The sequence below is a fragment of the Malurus melanocephalus genome, unplaced genomic scaffold (assembly GCF_030028575.1).
Source record: "Malurus melanocephalus ecotype Western Australia unplaced genomic scaffold, MMel_1.1 scaffold_220, whole genome shotgun sequence".
NCBI lineage: Eukaryota > Metazoa > Chordata > Aves > Passeriformes > Maluridae > Malurus > Malurus melanocephalus.
This window is the reverse complement of record NW_026623452.1, coordinates 441,621-464,115: the sequence shown is the minus strand read 5'-3', so window position 1 is coordinate 464,115 and position 22,495 is coordinate 441,621.

Sequence of the window (22,495 nt, the reverse complement as noted above, 5' to 3'; positions counted from 1 at the left end):
CAGGTCTCCCTGCCAAGCTTTCTCATAATTAGTAACTGTGAGCAGGCTAGCTGATGTTATCCTTGGCCATTCTGGTGAGACTTGGGACATAAAGCCATAAATTAGGTCACTTGTCCTCAGCAGACTCTCCATTTCCTTTCTGTATTTTTACTGCACTTCTACAAAAACCCTGAGTACAGAGAAAGAAGAAAAATAATCTCATACAGAGAACTTTTAAAAATCAGGTTAAAAAGTGGGGGAGGGGGTAAAGAAGTATTTGAGCATTTTATGCATCTGTGACTTCTGGGCACCCATCAGTGAGAAGATTCCCAGATCTCTGTTTATTTTCCAGGACATCAATTTAATTTCTCTGTTTGAATCCACTGTACTTTCACCTATTGTTCTTTTCCTTCCTTTGGGGTTAACTGAAGTGGTGGTTTTTTACAGCTTGGAAACATTTAATATTTTTCAAATATCTATCTCTAAATGAAAKTTGAAATTAAAGCAGTTGGTTTGCTACAGAAGACAATTTGTTTTCTTTTATAGCTTTCTTGGCTGCCCAAGGGTAATACAATCATGATAGAAGTTCCTGTAGTCTTGATAAACACTGATAATTTTTCTGTTAATTTTCTGACAGTCTTCTGTTACTGCATTTATCTGAAAAAAAACCCAACCATGAAGTTTTCAATTCAGTCCTGGCACAAACAGCACAATTCCCTTGGACACTAGTGCRTATTGCACCTATTAATATCATGATATGACCTGAGACTACATCTTCTCCTTCAACACCCTTAAACAGCTTTGAGAACACAGCAAGGCACTAGATCTTGTTATTAACTCATTCATATAGAGTCTTCATTTCTGTCATGCTTCACCCACACTGTGACAATAAAGGATTGTTTTGTCTACCTAAATCAAAGTATTAGGTCTTTTTAAAGCTTTTAATTATAATTTAAGTAGGTTGCCTCTTGCTAAATACATATTCCTTGGGCTTGCTGTCCTTGTGTAGGAAATAAAGCCAAGTTTGTTGAAACAGAYCAACTAAATATCAAAATATGCACTCATCTCTACCCTCACACAGAGCAGGCACCAGCACTTGTTAGTGAGACACATCAAGGAGAATGCTATTTCACAGGTAAAGTTTTTCCTGACCCTTGTTCTGCCTGCCCCAAGTGTGCTGAACTCACTTACAGACTTCCCATCAGTGTCTGTAACGCCTTGAACAGAATCACATCTCAAAAATATAAAGTTTTCCTCAGTAAAAGTGACAGCAACCTTTATTTAGCCCCTATCTAAAAGACTATAGGAGTATCCCTGAGACCAAATAATTATACATAGACAGACAGGGTCAAAGTTCTTTAAAACAATGCAGTTTGCAGAACTTATTTTTACTGACACATTCTGTTCTGACACCAGTTTTGATCCTGATACTCACAATGTATCACTGCAAAAATCATCTGGAAGTACAGAGAAATTAAAAAAAAAATCCCTCTTCATAAGGAATTTGACTCCAGTGCTTCAGTGTATCTCACAACTACTGAGTACACAAGAGACTTCGGCTTCCTATCATTAAGAATGAATTAGAATAAACTGTGAATCCCAAAGCTCCAGTTAATAGAAGCATAAAGAGAAAATTGGCAGGTAGCAGTGAGGCAGTGGGCTGAACAGCTGCCATAGAAAAGGCCTATAAATAGGTTTTTCAAAGACATACTCATTTTATTACATACAAACATAAAGCATTTTCCCACTTTGGGCTAGTAAGAGATTCTCATTGTTAAGAAACATGGAGAGCAACCACTTCACAAGTTTGTCTCAAGAGCACATTCAGGCACTGTGGTTTTGTTCAAATTCCCAAGTGCCTCTCATGCCTGTTTGTCTTTGCAACAAGACACAACAGATGTGTGGTTCTAACTTCCCCTTGGACACACATACCCCAAATCTGCATTTGTAAGAACTTTTAATGTGTCATATGAGGTAGAATCTGTGCATGAGCAGGGGTAGGTCACATAGTGCAGCTCCTGTGCAAAGCTCTCTCCACCTTGGCTTTGGCAAAGCAGCAAGAACTCTCACTGCAGGAGAGGCCTGAAGGGCCATTAGGGAGTGCTCTTAACATCCTCCAGAGGAGCAGAACAACTGCAGAACACYTCACTGGGCTTTTCAAAACCACTTGCATTTGTCAGACTCCTTTCCAATGTGGTCGATAGCAGTTCTACCACTGTCCCCAGTAAGAGCATAATTAGACCAGTGCTAAAGAGCTTTCAAATGCCTAAGATGTCCACACAAAACCAGTAATGCAGATACTAAATGGAAACTGGTTGTGCAGACACCAACAGGGACAAGTGCAGATTACATGACCTCAGATTTGGGCACCTTGCTCATTGAAACACACAGAGATGGACTCCAAAATGGTGTTATGCTCTCTGTGAAAGTCTGAAACATCCAGCCTGGAGCTGGAGTGGATCTATAGGATTACCTCCCTAAACCAGCCTGAGATCCAGCTACACCTCACATCATGCCTTTCACTGGAATTATTCCTGCCATCCTAAGTGAGGTAGTACAAATATCAAATGCTAGTAGAACAAGAATACAGCTTCTGGTCAATCCTGCTCACCGTGTAGGATGTCTGATTTGCRCCAGGGCATCTAAGAACCCAGTCTGATGATAATTCACTGGAAGACATTTTCTCAAAAATTACTATCTTCAGGATGGAAGTTGCCTTGGGAAAGAAAATTGGAGAAGGCACAGGAGACAAATACAGAAGGCAGATGAAAAATGCAATAGCAGGTGGGAAAGAAGAAACAAAGACATACTATTAAAAAAGAAATTAAAAGGGTTGGAAAGCAGGATTAGCACACAGCACAAAGCAAGTACATGAAGTGGTTTGAAGCAGGTCTCTTCAGCAACCTTTTTGTTGGTTCCAGTTTGGAAACAAACGTGTTGATTTAGTGAACTTTGGAGGAGTTTGTTCGTTTTTACCTTTCAGAAATCAACAGCTTTCAACCTTACAGTCTGAGCTAAATTAAAAGACTTCAGAAAACAGGCAATAAAAAATGACATAAAGCAAAGAAAGAATATTGTGTTGTGAGGCTAAATACACCATGCAGACAGATAAAATTACTCAGGTTTCCATATACCACCAATCTCAGAGCAGCAATATTAAAAGAAAGACAAAATGAGTGAATGTCACTGAAAAACCCTGTAGTTACACTTCTGTGCCAAACAAAGCCAGAACCCAAAGATGCTTTTGTTTGGAAGTGATGTTTTAAGCAGGGTTTAAGGCCAGCCACACCTGCCTTCTCCTTTGCTGTACTGAGGCAAATGACTGTTAAATCTACACTGTTCATCAACTCACAGCAAAACCACAATTCAGGCAATAGCCCTGCAGGTTTTCATTACAAAATGGACTATTAGGATTAATGTTTTCAGAGATAATTCTGTTTAAATGCAATTTTGCTTCAGCATGAAGCTCACGTTGTTCCAGTGGTGGGAATGATYACTATTCTGAATGCCCTTGGAATCAAGATCTCCATATATTAAATCCAGTTTTGGATCAGACCCTAGGGATTTTTTTCCTTCTTAGCAAGTCACAACATGGCTGGGTAGAGAGACTCTGCTTCATCTGGATGCCTAATAGAGAATCTACTCAAATTCAGGTACACAAAAAAAAAAAAGCTGTGAGCAGCTCTACCCTGAGTCTCCAGGGAAATCACTTTTCATTTTGGGTTTGTTGATGGATCATAGGGCAACAGCCATGGCACACACAATGAACTATTAGTGAGTTTGTCCCATAAGTTATCTGCACTTGAGATAGAGAGAAAAAAGTTTCATTTGCCTTAAAGGCAGAAATGTTCCACCAGAGGGGAATGATTGACTGACCTTGGAGCACTAAGGCTGATCATTTGGCACYAGCGTAAATGAAAAATTCAACATTACCAATGATTTTTGACTGCCCTAGAAAAACCAAATATTAATATGTTTTAATACAGCACAATTGAAAATCCAGAATGCAATAAAACTTTCATATCATGCTAGCACAGGGATTTCTTTGTGCTATTCATTCAAAGAGCAGGATATTCTCCCTCTGTATTTCAAGYTGTTCTTTCTGGAGCTGAAACAATATGGAATTACACCGAGTACCTGTCAGCACCCTTTTAATATATGGGCTCACAGGTGTTTTCAGTCCAACATAAAGGATAAAACTTCTGTCTGCATCTTCCCACAAGTTCTGAACACAGAGTCCTTGCATTATTTCCCTAAGAAATACTTTGATACATGCGTTATAACACTCTGAGAGGTATTTTGGCACTAGGAAACTCTGCTACAGAGGAAAAGCTGAGACAGAAAAGGGGATTCTCTCCTGAGACAGGTGATGGTGACCTGTAGAGGCTCAGAGCTGATAAACAGCCCAAGTCTGTGACATAAAGACCCTCAAAGTTCACAGGCCAAATACAAGATTTCATATTTTTCCTAACCTGAAATTGGGATGCTACTTGTAAAAAAAATAATAGTCTACCTTGGAATAGTGTAAAATATGAACTAGCCACAGGGGATTCACATTTTCTAATTAAATGCCGATTAAAATCAATTAAGAAGCTATAGCMGTCCAGCACTAATGAGGGAAATTGTATTATTACCTCTGCATTAAGTACTGTATCACCCACTAATTCCACTTAATCACAGTGAAATTTTTTCTAATACAAGGACCTTGACTAATATTCCCGCAGACTTGAACCAAAAAATTATGTAGTTGCAGTGTTTTCCAGCCAAAGTAATGCATTTTCCTGTACACTATGTGCTATGGTRACTCTAAATGAAATCTTGTGACAATTATAAGAGGCATCATCTTAATTTTTTAATTACTTCATCTTTGTACCGTGTTTTTTAATTCAAAGGATTGACAGCCGCAAATTTTAATTTTGTTGTTAAAATGCAGGTAGAATTTTTTAATAAAGTGTGATAGAAAATTGATAACATCTAACTACTGTGTCTTAAGGCTCCAGTAATGAACAAGAAAGGGCACAAAGATGAAGGCAAGGTGTAATCTAGAAAAAAAGAACAGAAATAGGCATGTTCATTGAAGTGTTAGGGGAGGAGACAAAAGGACCCAAACATCTTCAGGGTCATATGATGTCTTCACTTTCCAAACAGAAGAATCGTAAATGGGCAAAAAAGAGACCTGTATCTTTATATTTGGTTTATAGAAAAGAGCAAATAATCTTGTGATCTGAGTAGCACAGACCCAGCTTCCAAGAAGAGCTGGAAAGACATTCCATCAGGAGCTCTACAGGAAACATTAGGCCTGGACTAGGTTCAAATAGCTAACTAGCCTCCTCCTGAGCAAGTGAAAGGCTGCAGAAGTTAAAGACTACCCCTCTTATTCAGCATTAACTTTGATAACACGCTGTGTAGTTTCTTTTCTTTGTAACTTAGTCTCATTATCCCAAATGTATGTTCCYGTAGCAAGCAATAAAACTGATTTTSTAGTAACCTACAGATAGCACAGCATCACGCTGCTCCTTCAGGGAAATGCCAATTTTGTTAATCGAGGGAGTACTACCCAATTCCTAGAGCGTGCCATCTCACTGGATATGGGCAGGGGAAGATTTTGAATTTCTGGAGCTGCAAAAGTCTGTTGTAGGAATTTAACACACCTTGCCCATTTATAGGGAATCATAGATTAGCTTGGGTTGAAATGGAAAGAGGGGCTTCACCAACAAAAAGGGTAAAGTGAGGACCTGAGACTCAGAGCTCAGGCTTCCAGTGACCTGTGTTGGTTGGATTCTGGTATCTGTTTTGTAACTGGTTTGCACTGGGCTCACTGGTACCAGCCCACCTGGCTGGTTGAAGCAGCCACAGAGTGTGCCAGTGCTTCCTCAGGCAATGGGGGCTGCAAGTAACACAGACCCCTGTGACCCAGGGCACTTGGTGAAGAGACACTTACTGTGCCTATCAGAACTGAACTGCAAGCTTCCCACTCTCACTAGCCACTAAACATAAATGTGTCTTATAATGTTCTACAGCGATTAGAATGTTAGGCTGAATGGTGCTGACAATTTATTCATGGGTTACCAGTAATGATCATTTTAAATGTGATTTCCATACTTCCCCAAGCTTTTTTATGCAGTCTCTGTGAGACATCTTTACTCTGTCATTACAYAGAGAACTGCAACAGAGGAAAATCTACAACTATGTTTGCAAACATTATTGCAACTAGAGCGGGAAAGGGAACAAATGTTGTCTTGGAGACTGGCACTGCTCACCACACCAATACTTGACAGAGAACAGGTACGATTGCCACACGGCCACAATGTGTTCAGGCACTTGGGACCTGCCATGCTCAATCCAGGCCAGCTGGTCTAGCAGCCCAGCTCTCAAGAGTGCATAGCACAAGCCATTCATGCAGAGACACCAGAAACTGTACAGGGAGCTTGGAGACATGAAGTGCGTATACTCGTCATTATTTTAGAACATAAAGTCATCAGCGCAAAKCCGGTGTTCCTGGCAGGTGAAGAAATACAATTTATCCCAAATTAAAATGGAGCACAGTGACACAGAGAGCAACAGATGCTGTGATTTGTGGCGGCTCACAGAGCTGAACATGGGATAAAAACACTTTTTTGAAAATGCGTACTGTATGACTCTGGATGTATTATTTTGAGAACCCTCAGGCCTGACTGGACATTGCTGAAGTCCCTACTATTGCGACCCWCTGGAAGGTCAGAACTTGCTGTGGAACCCAAGCAGAACTCCATAAGGGCTGCAGTTGTACATACCCTGGAAGCCAAAGCACGGTCACTGTAGTAATTCATGGGGTTTAGGGAATGAGAAAAATAATCAAAAGACTAAAAGAGGGAACCACTAAGAAGCAAAATAATAATCTGAAAAATGTCTTTAAGGCACTTTCTGTCCAGTGAGAGGAAACTAACCCACCCGAGTTCTCCTCATTTTGGGATGAACCTTTGTACCTGACGAAGACAAAAATCCAGAGAGGGGTTGGTAATACAGTATGCAACTGACAGAAACAACACTTTCAAACGGTGTATATTGTAAAAAAAAAATTCCATGTTGGCTTTTTATTAAAAAGCTTGCTAAGCCTTTCTAGCACTGACAGAGAGAAGGAAATGTCTTGCAGCAGTCAAGGCGCACAGGGCAATTGTTGCAGTTTAGAGCTCATCWTTTTTTCCCTCCTTTCATTATTCCTCAGCCCGCTGTGGCTGACATTATGCATAACCAGCTCACAATCAYTTCCTTATTGCATTTGATTTCCCATGTTTCACCCTGCGGATTTTATCTTGCTAATGAAACCCAGGGTATTTGTCCTCAGGTATTCACATGGTCCCCATTGCTAGAGAGCCTGAAGACCTGAACATCTTAATGGAGCCTTACAAATTCCACTGGCTGCTTCTCAACCACCCGAGATGAAAATAGACTTTAAGTCATTCAGGCTGGGTCACTGGTGTTGTGTATCAATTATGCAGATTCCCTCAAACAGATTCTGAAAGCATCTGTCACACATGAAAGAAAAGCTCTGTGAGCCCTTCCAAACAGAAATGTCTTTTGTTCTCTGACGACTTCGTACATAAAGGTGTGAAACGAGACGGTTCAAATAGGCTTTCCTATGACATGGAGCAAGGAGAGCCTATTGCAGGGATATGGGGAAGATAGCTTTTCATGGATCCCTAAGGACCGCATGGCTGAGGTGGGGGCTGGCTACCCCCAGCCCAGGACTCACCCTGGGGCAGTTCTCACTGAGGGAAAAGCATAAAGGGAATTCTGTTCCCTCTCTGAGCACACAGGAACTTTCCGAGAGGAAATGTGCACAAGCACAAGGCTATGAAGGTTTCAAAGACTGTATAATGAGAGTGATATGCTGATAATCAGCTTAATTCCCAATTCAAACACCAAAGTCCTTTTGTGAATCTGGCCCTATAGACTTAATCCTGCATATAGCTTAATTAGCTTAATTGTTGGCCATGTCTGGTAAAAGGAGGGTGGGCAGGACAGTGTGCTCTRGGGAAACTGTCCACACCCAGCAGGTCAAAGAAAAGCTTATGGTRGATGGGGCTTGGAGGGCTCTAAATGGAAATGGCTTTGTTTCAGGAACAAGAAGCCTGGGAAGAGGCTGCAGAAGTTTGTGTTCAGATAGGCAGAAGTAACTGGCACTGAATGAAGAGGAACMTCTTAAAGCTTTTCAGGACCAGAATGGTCCCATGCCCAGGGCACCAAGGATCACTTTTTCTTTCTTCTCTCCAGACGAATATCTARTTTCACTGTTTATGACCAGGGAAGTGAGTGTGCGAGGATCTTGTGACTTATTTCTGTTCACTCTGAAAGAGCAYGGCTCAAACCTGGCTGTATTTCCTCCACGTGCCACTTTTCTTCATGCTTTCYCTGGGACAGGGTCCATGTGCTTGTAGCTTGGGATACCTTTATAGGATCAAGATCACATTGCTCTGCAAACTTCTTCCTGGCATGCAGGGAGGATGTGAGGCTGTGCCTGAGGTTCTCCTGTGGAGGGGACTCTCGCAGGCTAGGAAAGAGCCCTGGGACCAGAGCTACTCCTGATGCCTTTGTGGGGACACAGCTGATCTTTAGTACCCTAGAGTTCAGGTGTCTGAAGTTACACTTTCCCTTACAAATCACTGATAATCTGGCAGAAGAATCACTGGAGTATCATCCTTTCTTTGAGAACAGTAAAACAGGAGTTGGTCTCATCTGGGCAACTTCTGGGAAATAATTTTCTGTTGCACACAGGGAACACGCAATTTTACTGTACATAACAAAAGTCAGGTGTGYAATTGAATGAGTTTCTACCTAAGTATCCTTACAAACTATTTTAGGTGATTGAGAATACCAGAACTGAAGTTGATTTTGGAATTTTTGTTTACTCTGGTATCCATGGTTAAATGAGGAGAAAGTTGGGTCCAGTTATCTCAGTTTGTAGAAACCTCATTAAAAATAAAATAAGCTATCCTTCTGCAGTGAAGAAACCATTAAATATAGCTTCCATAAATATTTACTCATGTGAAAGAAATCCTTAATCCAAAGAGTTTGAGGAACAGTCTTGTTTTACTTGTCCTACTATAAAAAGAATGCAAGCCTGCCCAACCTGATCAAGCTGCCTTTCTAATACTGTAAACATGCGTATGGAATTGGTTTTTACATTTTCCCACGATGTCCCAGAGGACAGAATCATATTACATTATACACCAAAGCCACAAGCATTTAAACAGACATAAAGTTCATCCTGGCTATCAGCTAGTTCCTCAGTCAGTCAGGCAAAGATGACTCAAACTGGAGTTAAAGAGTAAGCACTGTGAAAAAGAAAAGAGACCCTTTAAAGAAAAGACCCTTTAAAGAATGTGGAGTCGTCCGCAATCCCAGATCTTTGTTTTATAACAGAAATTACCAGACTCGTGGGTACATTTAAACTACCAGAAAAGGAGAAGCAATATCCCTAAACTCCTCTCCCTGTCCCCAGGCAGTGCTGTCAGCATGGTTTGTACAACAGATGCTCGATGCTTCCTTGACAGGGGAGACTTGGCTGGAGTGTGCCCTTCCTCCTCGCTAGCACAGCTCTCACTGGAGGCAGGTCTGCACACAAGCTCAGCAAGGCTGCTCAGCTACCAACCAGGTGCTCTGTACTGCTCAGCACATGGATTAAAAAGTAAATCTCCTGCTTTGGAGCTGTGCTCCTAAATGCAATGTGAACACAGATCAGCTTGAGAGAGACACTGTTCCAGCTGAGAGAGACAGGGGCCTTCCAAACACCTACAGCTTTAATGTTTGAACCAAAGCCTGAAGGCAGAGAACCCAAAGTACAGTATTTTGTAGGATACTGCCTTCATGGCAGAACCAGGGCCCCTGAGCAATTGCATTTACTGTTGCTGATAGTCCTGTGCAGGATGGGCACTGCTGAGCTGTGACAAGCCCTCTGAGCTCAGCAGCACGGCCCCTGTGTAAAGCTCTCGTTTCACTCTGTCTCTGTTAAGCCGAACAAAGTAGCTGTCAAATACTTCACCTTCTCTCCCCAGTTGCTTGACTTCCCTGTTTTGGCTCTTACACCATAGTCTTTGTTTAAAGCWCTAAGTATTAGCATGTCTTTCTCCCCCCACCAGTGCTTTACAATCTGTTCTGCTGCTTCAGACAGGTGGTGTGTCTTGGTAGACCGCACATCTCATCTTCTTCTCTGTCCTGACAGTCTTTGACCCCCTGTACACACTTTTCACGCTTCTAGTCAAAYGGGCATCTGTTTTCTCCTCCTTCCTCCTTATGGGAAGGTTTCATCTAAGTGCTTACCAATTCTGCTCTCTAGCATTCATTCAGTAATTCAACAAATAAGGTTTTTTTAGAGGAATTTTGTTTGACGTTTCACACAAAAGCCTCCTTTCCTCTTGAACACACTTGTTTAAACTTACTTTGCACTTAGTTTCTCCTGTAAAAGTAAACATATGACAATATGTTTTTTTTCATTTAAGGCATAACTATATTATTCTATTAATTAAAAACATCCTCATATACTTTTCCATTACAAAATTGTCATCCTGATTTGCAATAAACACTCCTTATTGAAAGCTTAATTGATGCTTTAGCACAGGAGCCTATTATCATGCAGTGTTTGCTAATATAGTCAGTGGCTAGAGTTTACACTTCTCACAGAAGTAGTGTTTAATTTTCTCCCAGCGTTACCTACCATTAGCAGATTTAGCTTATCAGAAAAAGCAGCAATAAACATACACAACTCCCAGCCTCTGACTGTAGCAAGTCAATATTCTTCAGCTGTGATAAAAAGGAGAAGTGAAGGCAGCTTTTTGAAAGGCCTCCAGTCTTACTTTTTTTCAGGATTTAAAAAAAAAAAATAACATTAATGGAAATATATTTGGCACAAATAATTTCTAGGCAGCAGAAACATTACTGAACCCACCTTCTTTCACTCACATAAAGTCACTGGTGATGCCCTCAAGTTGCAGTTGCTGTTTTTCTGCACCTTTGTGTTGCTGGTTGCATGAAAGATTAATAGGGGTTGGGGTTACTGGCTTGAGCATTTTCATGGGATCATACAGCAGCAGCTAGTTCAAATGAACATGAGGCAAGTGCTGTTTGCTCTTTTGCYCTGTTCCTCCTACACAAAGGGTTATCAGTTTGGCATCCATAACCATCTAAGGCCCAAGGAAAAATATAATTTATTTTAGTTCACATAGACAAACRGTTTAGTACCTCTCAGAATTCAGAAGAAAACTAGAATTGAAGCTGGAGAAGCTCCATGGAGAAGGCCATGGCTGAGTCTTCAGAATGAATTTGGAGGAGAGTACACACACATGCACATGGAAAGTGTGTGTGTGTGATTGTATTCATATTCATTTAAAACATATGGAGATTATACCTGGTATCCCCAGTTTTCTGGTGTAAGGTCACCAGTTCATTTAGCTTTTCTGCAAWTATTGTGGGACATTGAAGYTGATCAAATGACATCTTTTCCAGACATCTTGTGAGGTATTTTTGACAGGGTTTATCCTTCTTAGAACCTAYCAGTATTATAGAATAAATATATATGAAAATATATTCTAATTTATTTTTTCAAGAATGTTATACAARCAAACACACCCACAATGTGGATATCCACAAACTCTCCACACAAGGTGCATGTGTGATTTTATGTACATATGTCTACATGTAAACTATATGCAAAACATGTATTTGGGCTTTTGAAGGTAGGAACTGACATATATGTATGCAGATATGCTAAATTGGACTGTAGTCTAGTCTTATGTTATAAAAATGATATAGAATTAATTTGGAGTACCTCATAAAGAGATACAACAAAGCCCACTGTATTCCCCCCAGGAGGAAGGACGGGTATCCAGAAGGCCCTAGAAACCAGTCAGTATTAAAGCAGAAWAATAGATATTTAAAATGCTGTTTCTGATCTACAGAGTTTCTGCAGCAGGGACAGAGAACAATTCTGTGACACAGGATCCAAGGCTTTGATCAATCCTGGTGTGCAAACCCTGCTTTGATAAGGAGCAGGAGGGTGAGGCTGTGTCAGTGCTGCAGGACAGTGGAAATACACCCGAGCCATTTCAAATAACCTGCGTGGGACCCAGAGGCAGCCTTGATGCAGCAGCAGAGAGAACAGAAACCCAGGCTTCCCATGGAAGCCAAGGCAGCTTTCTGCCCCATACCCTGCATGTCAGAGCAAGTGACTGCTGATACCTGATTTCCTACTCATGTTCTGTTACTGAATCCCAACCAGTGATTCTGCATGAATATATTTTTTGAGAGACTTCAATTATTCACACTTCAACTACCTTTTCTTTTTTTCTTTTGTTTTGTTTTGTTTTGTTTTTGGTTTTTGTTTTTTTGTTTTTTTTTACAGAGAAATACAGATGCAATATGAAACTCATTNTTTTTTTTTTGTTTGTTTTGTTTTGTTTTTTGCTACAGAGAAATACAGATGCAATATGAAACTCATTCTGAAATTCTGTATGGGGAATCCAGACAGAGTCCCAGTCCTTTTTGAAGAGGATTATCCATGTCCTTATTCCCCTCTGCAGGGACAACAACAGAAGCAACTGCCATCAGGCTGTCTCCATTGCTCTGCCAAATCCAASAGGCAAGTTCCCTGCTGACACAACTCCATTAAAACCAATGGATTTTCATCTTTGGAGATTATAGCCCTAAAACTCTTTYCAGGGATTTCCCAGGAGAAAGAGCACAGAGTGACCTTGAAAAGAATTTAAAGGCTCTGTCATTGATTGCCAATATTTGAAATTCAACAACTATAAGCTCAGGGAGGAGCAACACCTGGAAAGAATGCCACAAATCCTATGGATAAAAATCATGCCTAAACAAAACAAGGACATRTTTCTATGCTTAGCCCCCAGCAACAGGAATGTCATATATAATGTGTGTGTAAATACGTAACTGCTTGCTTTCTAAGGCTTTGAGAGCCTGTGGAATGCAATGCTGTGGGTGATCCATTGAGTAAAGTATATTAAGCGCACTGTCTAAACACCTACAAAAAGAAAACAACAAAAAGGAAAAGTCACAACATATTATGGAAACTTAATTTCCAAAGATTACTTCATTTGAAATAATTCACATTAGAAATGAATGTGGATTAAGCGTTCTTGGGATCTCTGGATAATCAAGCCTACATGAGAAGAATTCAAAACCAGACCTCCTTTTTCCATCCAAGCTTMCTCCTCCCGCTGTGGTTTCCAATGAAGTCACCACCCTCTGTAGCTCAGCACAGTTGTCACTAAGTCCAGTGGAGCCTCACAGTTGCATCAGGGATTTATTTGGAACCTTATGTTGACTTTAACACGGGAACATGTAGAACCAGACACGTCTAAGAGGAAAGGGCTATGTAAAATAAAYATCTGGGGAAAAATAAAGGAGACAGGAGAGCTCAGTGCTCGGCACACATCTAGAGCTGCTAACAGCTAGATTTGCAATTGTGGCTGGTAGGCTGCACCAGGGTTAGCTGGAATCTGTCCCTGGGAATTTTCCCGAGTGCTGTCAACAGTATGCCTGGGCTGGATCTTATTTTAGCCATCRTCTGTCTAACTCCAGAAATGATGCATGCCCCTCTCCTTCCATTGTGGTCCCTCTCAAGATCAAGAGACAGAAAACCATCCTTGTGTCTGTCACTGATTACGAGACAATCCCATCCATGGGCCAGGGGAAGGATAAACAACACGTGGGGAGCTCAGTGCAGTGACCAGGAAATTCACTGCACAGTGGAATAACGCTGGCTCACRTGCTCAGGTTACACAAGAGCCTTGTCTTCGTTGTGCACCCCCACCCAGCCTGGCTGGCTGTCATCTCCCATTTCCCAGGGCCTGCTGATGTTGGTCTGTTTGTTTGCTATTAATGCAAGACATTGAGGATTTGGCATGGTTACTAAATGGATGCACTTCCCTGGCAAGACAAGCAGCAGAAATACTTCTATCCAAGGAAAACAGTGTGTCTGAGACACAGCAGACCACGCTGAATCCCCTCAGTCCTCTCCAGTCACTGCTTCTCTACCCACACATGGATATGAGATAGAAGAGATTTTCCTGCTGGCTGACTACTGCATAGCTCCAGTGAGCTTGTGCACATGAATAGGTCAGACTTTGCTGAAAGATTAGGTAAAGAGATTTCTTTTTTTTTTTTGGGGGGTGTCTGATTATTTGAAGCTTCAGCAGACTAGTTAGCTACCAATTAATTAGAAAAAAACCCCACAGCTTTTTTTTTAAAGGAAAAAAAGAAGCTTTGGCAAAATACGAACTAACAAATTTTGTCCTGGTCCACACAATGGCGTGCATTTTACAGTTTAAAAAACAAAAAAAACAAGAAGAGATAGAAGATTACCTCTTAAGGCAAAAATATGAAATACYCTTTACAACTACTTTTAAAAGTAATTTTGACACTCCCAAAATGAGAAACATATGCTTTCATATTATTCCTTTCCTTTTCAGTAGTACAGAGAAAGAAAAAAAAAAAAGTGAATAAAAAAAAAATCCACCCAAATTTTTCCAAGAGTTTGGATCACTTGGAGGACAGAGCAGTAGCAAAACTGGGCTGCTCACTCTCAGGAAGGACGAGGGTTTGCAGCAGCCTGCAGGAGTGTCTGTGTGCAGYGGGTCTGAAACACTCAGTGCTGCAGGAGCAGACTGGGCCAGCGGCAGGCCTGCCTCYCTGCCCACAGCAAGGGCATCACAGAAGGCACTTACAGCATAAAACATGCAACGTGCTCCTCAGCACTGTCAGCAGAGCTTTATGCTTTTCCTTTATCTACTCAGGCACTGGCTGGGCTGAACCTCAGCCTGTGTCGGGGTCCTGGGTGGCATTTTCAGTCTGAGCTGGAAATGCATTTTCTGCAGGCCAGCTCAGACATGTTTACTAAAACTGCAAGGGCTGATTTTTAACACCTTTAGAAAAGGCCTTCAAATAGCTTTTTGCTTCCCTCTGGCTTTTACACACTCAKCTCTCTCATCTGATTCTGTAGACACCACTGACCACCCATGAAAACCCTGTCAACATGTGCTGCCTCAGTTTCACCTTTGTAAACTTGASAAAAAATTCCATAGTATTTCTCCAATGAAAGAAACCCTGCAAGCACAACTGTTCTCTGTTGAATACTTGACTTTCACAGAACAGTGCCTTAATCAATAATCAAGAGAGCAGCTTTGAATGCATACAAATGATGCAGGTCCACTTCACTGCAACTATATGCTGGAATTTATTTTTGAACAGCAAAACATTTTCCAACAGATTGTATGTTAATGACACTGCTGCTGGCAAAACAAACTCCCTTCACCCTGAGCTGCTTCCAGATGCTAAACAAAGCCTTAATAAACCCAGATTGTCCTTTAAAGGTAACTATCTCGAAWCCTGTATGAATGATTTAACATACAGTGCTGTACAGTCAGTATCACTGCTATATAAGACATTACCTCTGAATATGCAATGAAAGTTTTCRATTAAAGCATAAACAGAATGAGAGATTAACAACTTCTATGAGGTTCTGCAGCTGGGTTTATTCAGCAGCTGCAGAGACTACAGAAATTCACTTTGTCCAAGATAACTGTGTCAGAATGTATTCTCTCTTTATATATGGAAGCTTTTTTTTCCATATTATTTATTTGTTTCACACCTATGCATCTGTGCCAATATATAGAATGAAAATAAATTCTGGGAAAGTCTTCCTGTTTCAAGAATATGGTAATTTCAAAAAAGTGATGTCTAATCCTTGCCATTTTGCCATGTAATTATTATAGCCCTAATTTCTTTGATGAAGCCAGAGAAAGACCACAAGTCAGTTGATATCTTTGAAAACATCTTAATTTTAAAATAAGTAAATAATAGTAAAAAAAAAAAACCCACACAATAAAATAAGCCACTGTGTTCTTTTCCAAAGACAGACACATGTACTGGTAGAAATAAAGCAACTTAWAAGATAATGCTTTAGCAAAGAAACAGTCCAGGTGAATTCACCAGCTAAGGTGTTAATAACTCAAGACTCAATATCTGGGATGATTCTCTAATTTAAAAAAAAAGGAAAAAAAATCCCTGTGTTCGGGACAGCACAGAAAAGCATTGCTTCATCAGCAAAACAAATCAMACACTGATCAATATCCCTGTGGTCACCTGTTAACAAAGGCTTGTGACATGTTTCAAATGCACCTTGTATTGGAGCCATATTAAACCCTTTCCCTTTATGATAATCCAACACATATGAAATCACTTCTGGAAGAAGGACAGCCCTCCTATTTTGCTTTCATACTTCCTTTGTGGTGGTGCCTAAATTACAGATGAAGGTTGGAAAACAGTGCTTGCAGCTAGATCTGACTGAAGACAGTAGAAAGCCATGCCAATGATAGATCTGAAGGACTTCAAACAGGATTCAAACAGAGTCAGTTCTGTCACATTTTGGTGTCATTAGTGTCTGTTTGAAGCAGTTTCTAGCCTTCCCTCTCCATTCACATAGAGCCTGGAAGGCAGAGAACAGGGCRGGGACTATTTTGACTTGCTTGACTATAGAAGAATAAAATGAGAGAATTTTCTGTTAAATACAAGGACCTGAATTTTAAGTTCTCCAGCAGGCTGTTTCATTTACAAAAACTGTTAGCAATGTAGTAAAACCCTGTGTTTGCTCCTCCCACTGCCAGATGGGATTTCTCAGGGTAGCAGCATGGCTAAGCCCTGCTGCTGCTGCCTATCCAGTGTCCTAAAGAGGCAACTGCCATCAATGAGTACAGCTTTRGGAATGGGCACCACCACACACCAGGGCACTGCTCAGGGGTGCTCGGGCCTGGGCACAGCCTGACAGCACCTGGAACTGCACAGAGCAGCTGGCCCAAGCACAGGGCTGTGCTGAYACCTCCAACGTGACCACTGAGATATCTCTGTGCAGCAGCACAGCTATCTCTGCAACCCTGCTCCTACAAACACCTGCAGAGGAGGGGGTCCCACCCTGCTTAGTTCTGTAACTACCATAAAAGCAGCCAGAGCAGCTTCAGACATTTCTCAGTAAAAGGTGACAGGAGGCTGGGCTACAACAGGAATCAAGCAGATGATGGAAAACCAAAYCAAACCACCCCCCACACTAAACATGCTTAGTGCCTCTGATTTCCCACTGTTGTAATCTGAGTCAAAGCCACCATCACACAGTCCCACAGAATGACCAGTAACAGTTTTAACTGCAGGTTGAGCCTGTGTTGCCTGAGTTCAGGCAAAGGCCTGGAGAGGTGGGTTTTGGCTAGCCTGTAGCTGCAGGACATGAACTGCTGCATGTGAGACTCTTSTTGAGGCACCTCTACACAGATCTTTGCTCCAGTGTGAATGCAAGACATGCCATTTCCTGCAGCGCAGGGTAATGAGGGAAAATGTAATGGGACTCAAATCAGACTCAACTGTTTYAAAGAAAACCAAGTCTTGTGTAATCTTTGGAGCCTTTGAGCAGCAGCAGTCTCTCTCCTGTACCTTAGCAGAGAACTCTGCAGCAGAAGCAACACCCACATGCACAGCTGGGCTCCATCCCTCCATGGCTTGACAAGGGTGGGTATGTGTTTTTCCCTAAGGCCTGCACTTGACCCCCTGGGCCAGATAAATACTTGGAAAAGGCAAGKAAACTTTGTCCTGTCACCACACCCCATTTCCATGGAAAGCTAAGCTGCCAAGCAAAGCTCACATATGAGAAGCTTTGCATAAAAAATACAGAAGAAATGAAATCAGTATATCTTCATGATTGCAGTGACTTAATACCACATTATATAGGCTCCCACTTAGTTCAATATCTTTAAAGAAACAAAATAAAATCCACATTTTCTTTTAAAAACCATCCATGTTTTCTTCTGATGTGGCTTACAGTCTGGGGCTTCCCACTGGCAACATTCTATCAAAGATCTGATTTGTCAGGATAGCTTTTCATTTCTTTCAGAAAATCTCTATAAGTGGTTTCAAAAGGATATTTTAGGAATGTCCACGGAGTGGAGAACTGTCATTAGTAAAGGTTTGAACTGCAAATGAAAGATTAGAACCCATACTCATAATTGCAACCGTGTTGGCAACACGCAGAGGGAGCAGAGGAGGAAGATGCCCCATGGCCTGTGCCAGGGTACAGAATACCCCACCTGTGACTGTTCTGCACAAGAATTGCTCCTGGAGACCTGTCTCCACATAATTTTTCTATGCTTTACTGGAAGTACTTAATTTTCTAACTTGAGGATGCAATTTCCATCTTTGTCTCCAGCTGGTCTATGTATCAGAACAGTGGCAGAGGAGAAAATCAGCACAAGCATGAGATCTCTGTTGGAGAAGCTGGAAACAACCCCACCTCCCACCAAGCTTTGATGCTAAAACCCAAACACAAAAATCATCTCTTCTTGTTCACAGGCTCTAAAGAAAATTCACAGAAGCCTGTCCACCRTCTAATACAACTGTTGCTCTTCCAGCTCCTGTGATTCCATCTGCTGCTYTCACAGATCCAGGTGACCAACTTCCACCTTCTGCAGAGAACTGCATTTTGGGATGACRTTGCAGACACGAGATACAGGGACAACCTCTGAAATCATTTAGCAGCAAGCAATTGATGGCTTTGGCCAACTTGCAGAAAGCAGGAAACAACTGTGTTCACAGCCACTGTGGTGTTTTAGGGAGGATCTCAATGAGGCAAAGTTAGTGTGAGAATGTAGTATCTCTGATAGGAAAAAAACAAAAAACAAAAACCAAGTCTTCAACTATATAAGGTTTTTTCATGTCTAACTAGATAAAGAAAGTGAATAGGTAATAAATAGGTAATAAAGARAAGTAAATAGGAAATAAAAATAGGTAAATTTAGGATAAGCCTGAGCCCAGCTTATCCATGGAAAAAGGGATATGCCTACATGACCATTTAGGTTGTTTTCTTTCTGAGCTTGCATAAAATCTGCTCTCAGTGCAAAGTTTTTATAGGGACAAGTGAAAATCATAACAAGCTCTCTGGAAGCAAAACTCCATGAACTCCAGGGTTATTGCAAGTCTCTCCTACTTTTTTTGTGTGATTAGAGCACATCATATCACCTGCCAAACCTTCTGTTGTTCACAGTAGAAGGTCAAAGTGCTTTAATAAGAAAAGATACAGCAGATGTGCTTTGGATAAAAYTGCATTTTTGATCTGGCCACAGGCATTATGAATGCCATTCTAATTACTTCATAAAATCTAACTAACTTTTAATCCTCCTTTTACTTCTAGAGATTTATTTTAATTAGAGATTAAAAATATACTTTTGAAAGAGCCCTCTTTAGACAACAAAATACCTTCAGAGTACAGTGCACACTTTGCCACAAAAACCCCCATGACACTGCTCTTATAAATCACTTCTCCTTGAGTCAGACAAGGACAGATTACAGAAAAGACTCACCCCTGAATTCCCAGGAATGAGTGGCTGGAACCACAGCCTCAAAACTTCCCTTCATCTTGATCTACTATGTGTGCTATGTGGCCATYCCAGGTAAAAAATGAAGCCAGAGTTTTCAGTGTGGCCCATTCTCCCGTTTGCCAGACAAGACTCCTTCCTGCTCCAGGTGCATTCTATCGTGCAGTAATGAAAACAAACCTTCAGAAGGCAAATCCTCTGCCAGTCCTACCCAGCTGATTCTAATTGCAAAACCAGCCCAACCAACTGACCCTTGCAGGTCAATTCCTCAGTTTCAGTGAGTTACCACATCCATATTTGGGTTTACATAGTTTTGGGGACCATATGAGGTACCATTTCTGATTTATCACCCTGCAATGTCTGAAATTCTTTCCCATCAATGACAGCAGCAGCCACTTTGACTCTCCAGAGTTCTGACACAAAGCAAATTAAAACCATGGGATAATGGCTGTTTCCTGGACCCCCACAGCATGTTACCTAAAAAAGAGCCTACTATGCTTATGCCTAAAGGGGGATTCAGATATTCCCTTCTTACAGATCCATGTTTGTAGGCAGSGGTTTTCAGAAAGTGCACAGAAACTCCATTTGAAAAAGATTATTTCAATTGTAAAGATGTAGCTTTYAGCTCACAGAGGTACAGATTTAACAAGCAACAAGGAAAGGGCGGTTCCCTGGATCTGCAGCAGGTCCAGAGGCACTGGTGAATTGTTCCCAAGATAAATGAATGGAACAGTTAGGTCCAGAAATTTTGAAAAATTCCTGTYAAGGACACTTGCCTGGATATGACACAGTAGTTGAAATCTGCTCTCTCAAGCTCTTGTTTTGTTTTCAGCAAGTCCCAACATGTAGTGGTACAAATTATAGAAGGCACKAGTAAGTAACAGAATATGAGACATTGAATAAAAACATAACAGGGTTTTGCAGGAAGCTTTTGTTTTTTCAAGCAATATACTCAAGCTCTGATCCACACTGCTTTAGTGGACTCAGCTAATACCTTTTCAGATGCCTCCCATCCAAGTCCTCCTCTTCCACTTGTGTCAGGCCACTGAACATCAAATGCGTGTTTGGTGTATCAGGCCCTGCTAAAAGCCCTGCTCCCTTTTAGTACCACCCAGTGCAGCACAGAGGGAAGAGCATATGTTCCTCGGTTTGCAGCAGGGAAGCTCCTTCCCCTTTAGAGATGCCTGTCTGGCAGCCAGGCTCTCTGCTCAGAGGCAGTTTTTCCGGAGGTGATAATCTCTGATTACCCCAAAAGTACCTGATGGCACAGTTCAGTAATGAAGGCTCCAGTCATTCTCATTCAGGCAGTGACTCTTCTTAAGGGGGTGGGATTTCATGATATTCTGCATTCTCTTCTTACAAATCTTTGCCTCACATAAGGAATAGTGGTTTGCTTGCTGCTGCCATAAATAAATAGTAAACCAAGGRAGCTCTGAAGTTAGACATCCCAGAGAGTTCAGAGGCTTCTCAATAATTGTAGGGTAAATGTACAAATATCTATATCATGTCAAGTAATGGTCTATGAATCTTGGACGCTTTTTAAAAAGCAGCCTGGAGTCAGTAAGTCATACTGACACSTTACCGATTTTGGCCCTAATTGATGATCTGCCTGAAAAGAACAAAGCTGCTACTTCGGTTTTGGTTTTGAGACTGACCACAAATGTTCACATCCCAAGACTGCTGGATTTTATTTGACTGCTCTTCGTAACAGAAATACCTCTTACAGCAGTGCCAAGAAGCCAGACTGAAACCATATTGTGTTCAAGGCACTGCACAGAGACAAAAGTACAAATAGTCAAAAGAGAAAAAGGAGAGAGATGAAGAAGATCAGCAATAGGTAAAACAAGTAAAAGAGCACACGCCTGGTCAGCAGAGGCACTTAAAGCACTGACAGCTTTTCCCTAATGGGCTTGTCCTCTGCCAGAGCCATTTGTGGAGTGATGTTCCTCTGAGTCTTTTCTTGCTTAACAAGCTGCTTTTCCTATTTTCCTGCCYTCTTAGGGAGAACAGACAATTGAGGTTTCTGTAGGACACAGGAAGCTTAAAGCAGCTTTTAACTAGGAGTGGGGAGAAGACAAGACAACAAAGTCCACTTTCTTCAGGGGGGTGCAGACAGAAAGAGRTTGGAAAGCCACATACACCCTCCCCCACTGTGTGCCCATCTGTCCCACATCCTCCCTTTTGCAGAGGAGATGCCGTTCCAGTGGCATTCTCAGACTGGAGCAGGACAGACCCCTGGAGTTACATGAAAGCAGGAAGACACTAAATGGTGTTATGGAGAATGTGAGCAAATATGTACAATGTGGGTATTCTGGATTTGGGAGAATGTAAAAAGATCCACCCCACCAGGCAGCTTTTTAGATAGATCTGTGTAAGATGACTTTCTCTGAGTTCATTTGGGGAAATTCTGGCTGCACAGCCCAAAGCATTGGGCTTTACATTTCAGAGAGCTGGCAAGAGGAACAGCCTTGCAATGTGTGTGTGGCAATTTCAGAAGTCAAGCGGCCAACGCAAACCAGAGCTCATGGCTTTTGGGGCCATCATCATCTCAGCGTGGGAGGTCTGAGGGAGGACTCTGCAGTGCTGGGTGTGGTACCAGCTCGCCTCTCGGAGCACCAAGTGTATGGTCACTCCCTGAAGCCATACACTACACCCAAGCTGCACAGAAAGAGCCAAATCTGCCAAGGCACTGAGGGCAGCACAGCTGCATCAGCAGAGCTTCCTGCCCAAACACAGCACTGTTCCAGGGAGGAAGCCTGAGTACCTCTACTTGGCATAATACTGGATACATGTAGATCTCTAATTTCAGAGAGTATTAGAATAGACACAATATGCTCTCATTCTTTATGTAAGGCTTTTTAAAAAAATCAATTTGAGCAGCAAAGCAAATTTGATAAAAGTTTGATGAAATTGTTTTTCCTGGGCTTGTACAGCCCTTCACAACATTCAGGATGGATACTCCTGCCTGGCCTTGCTGCTTTGGACAGTGTTTGGACAACACTGGGTAGGTAATGTTTCCAGCAGTTTCCCACACAGCATCCACAGGGAGCAAGGATCAGGGCAGCCAACAAGCCAACAAGATCGGAAGGAGATCAGCGGGACACTGCAGG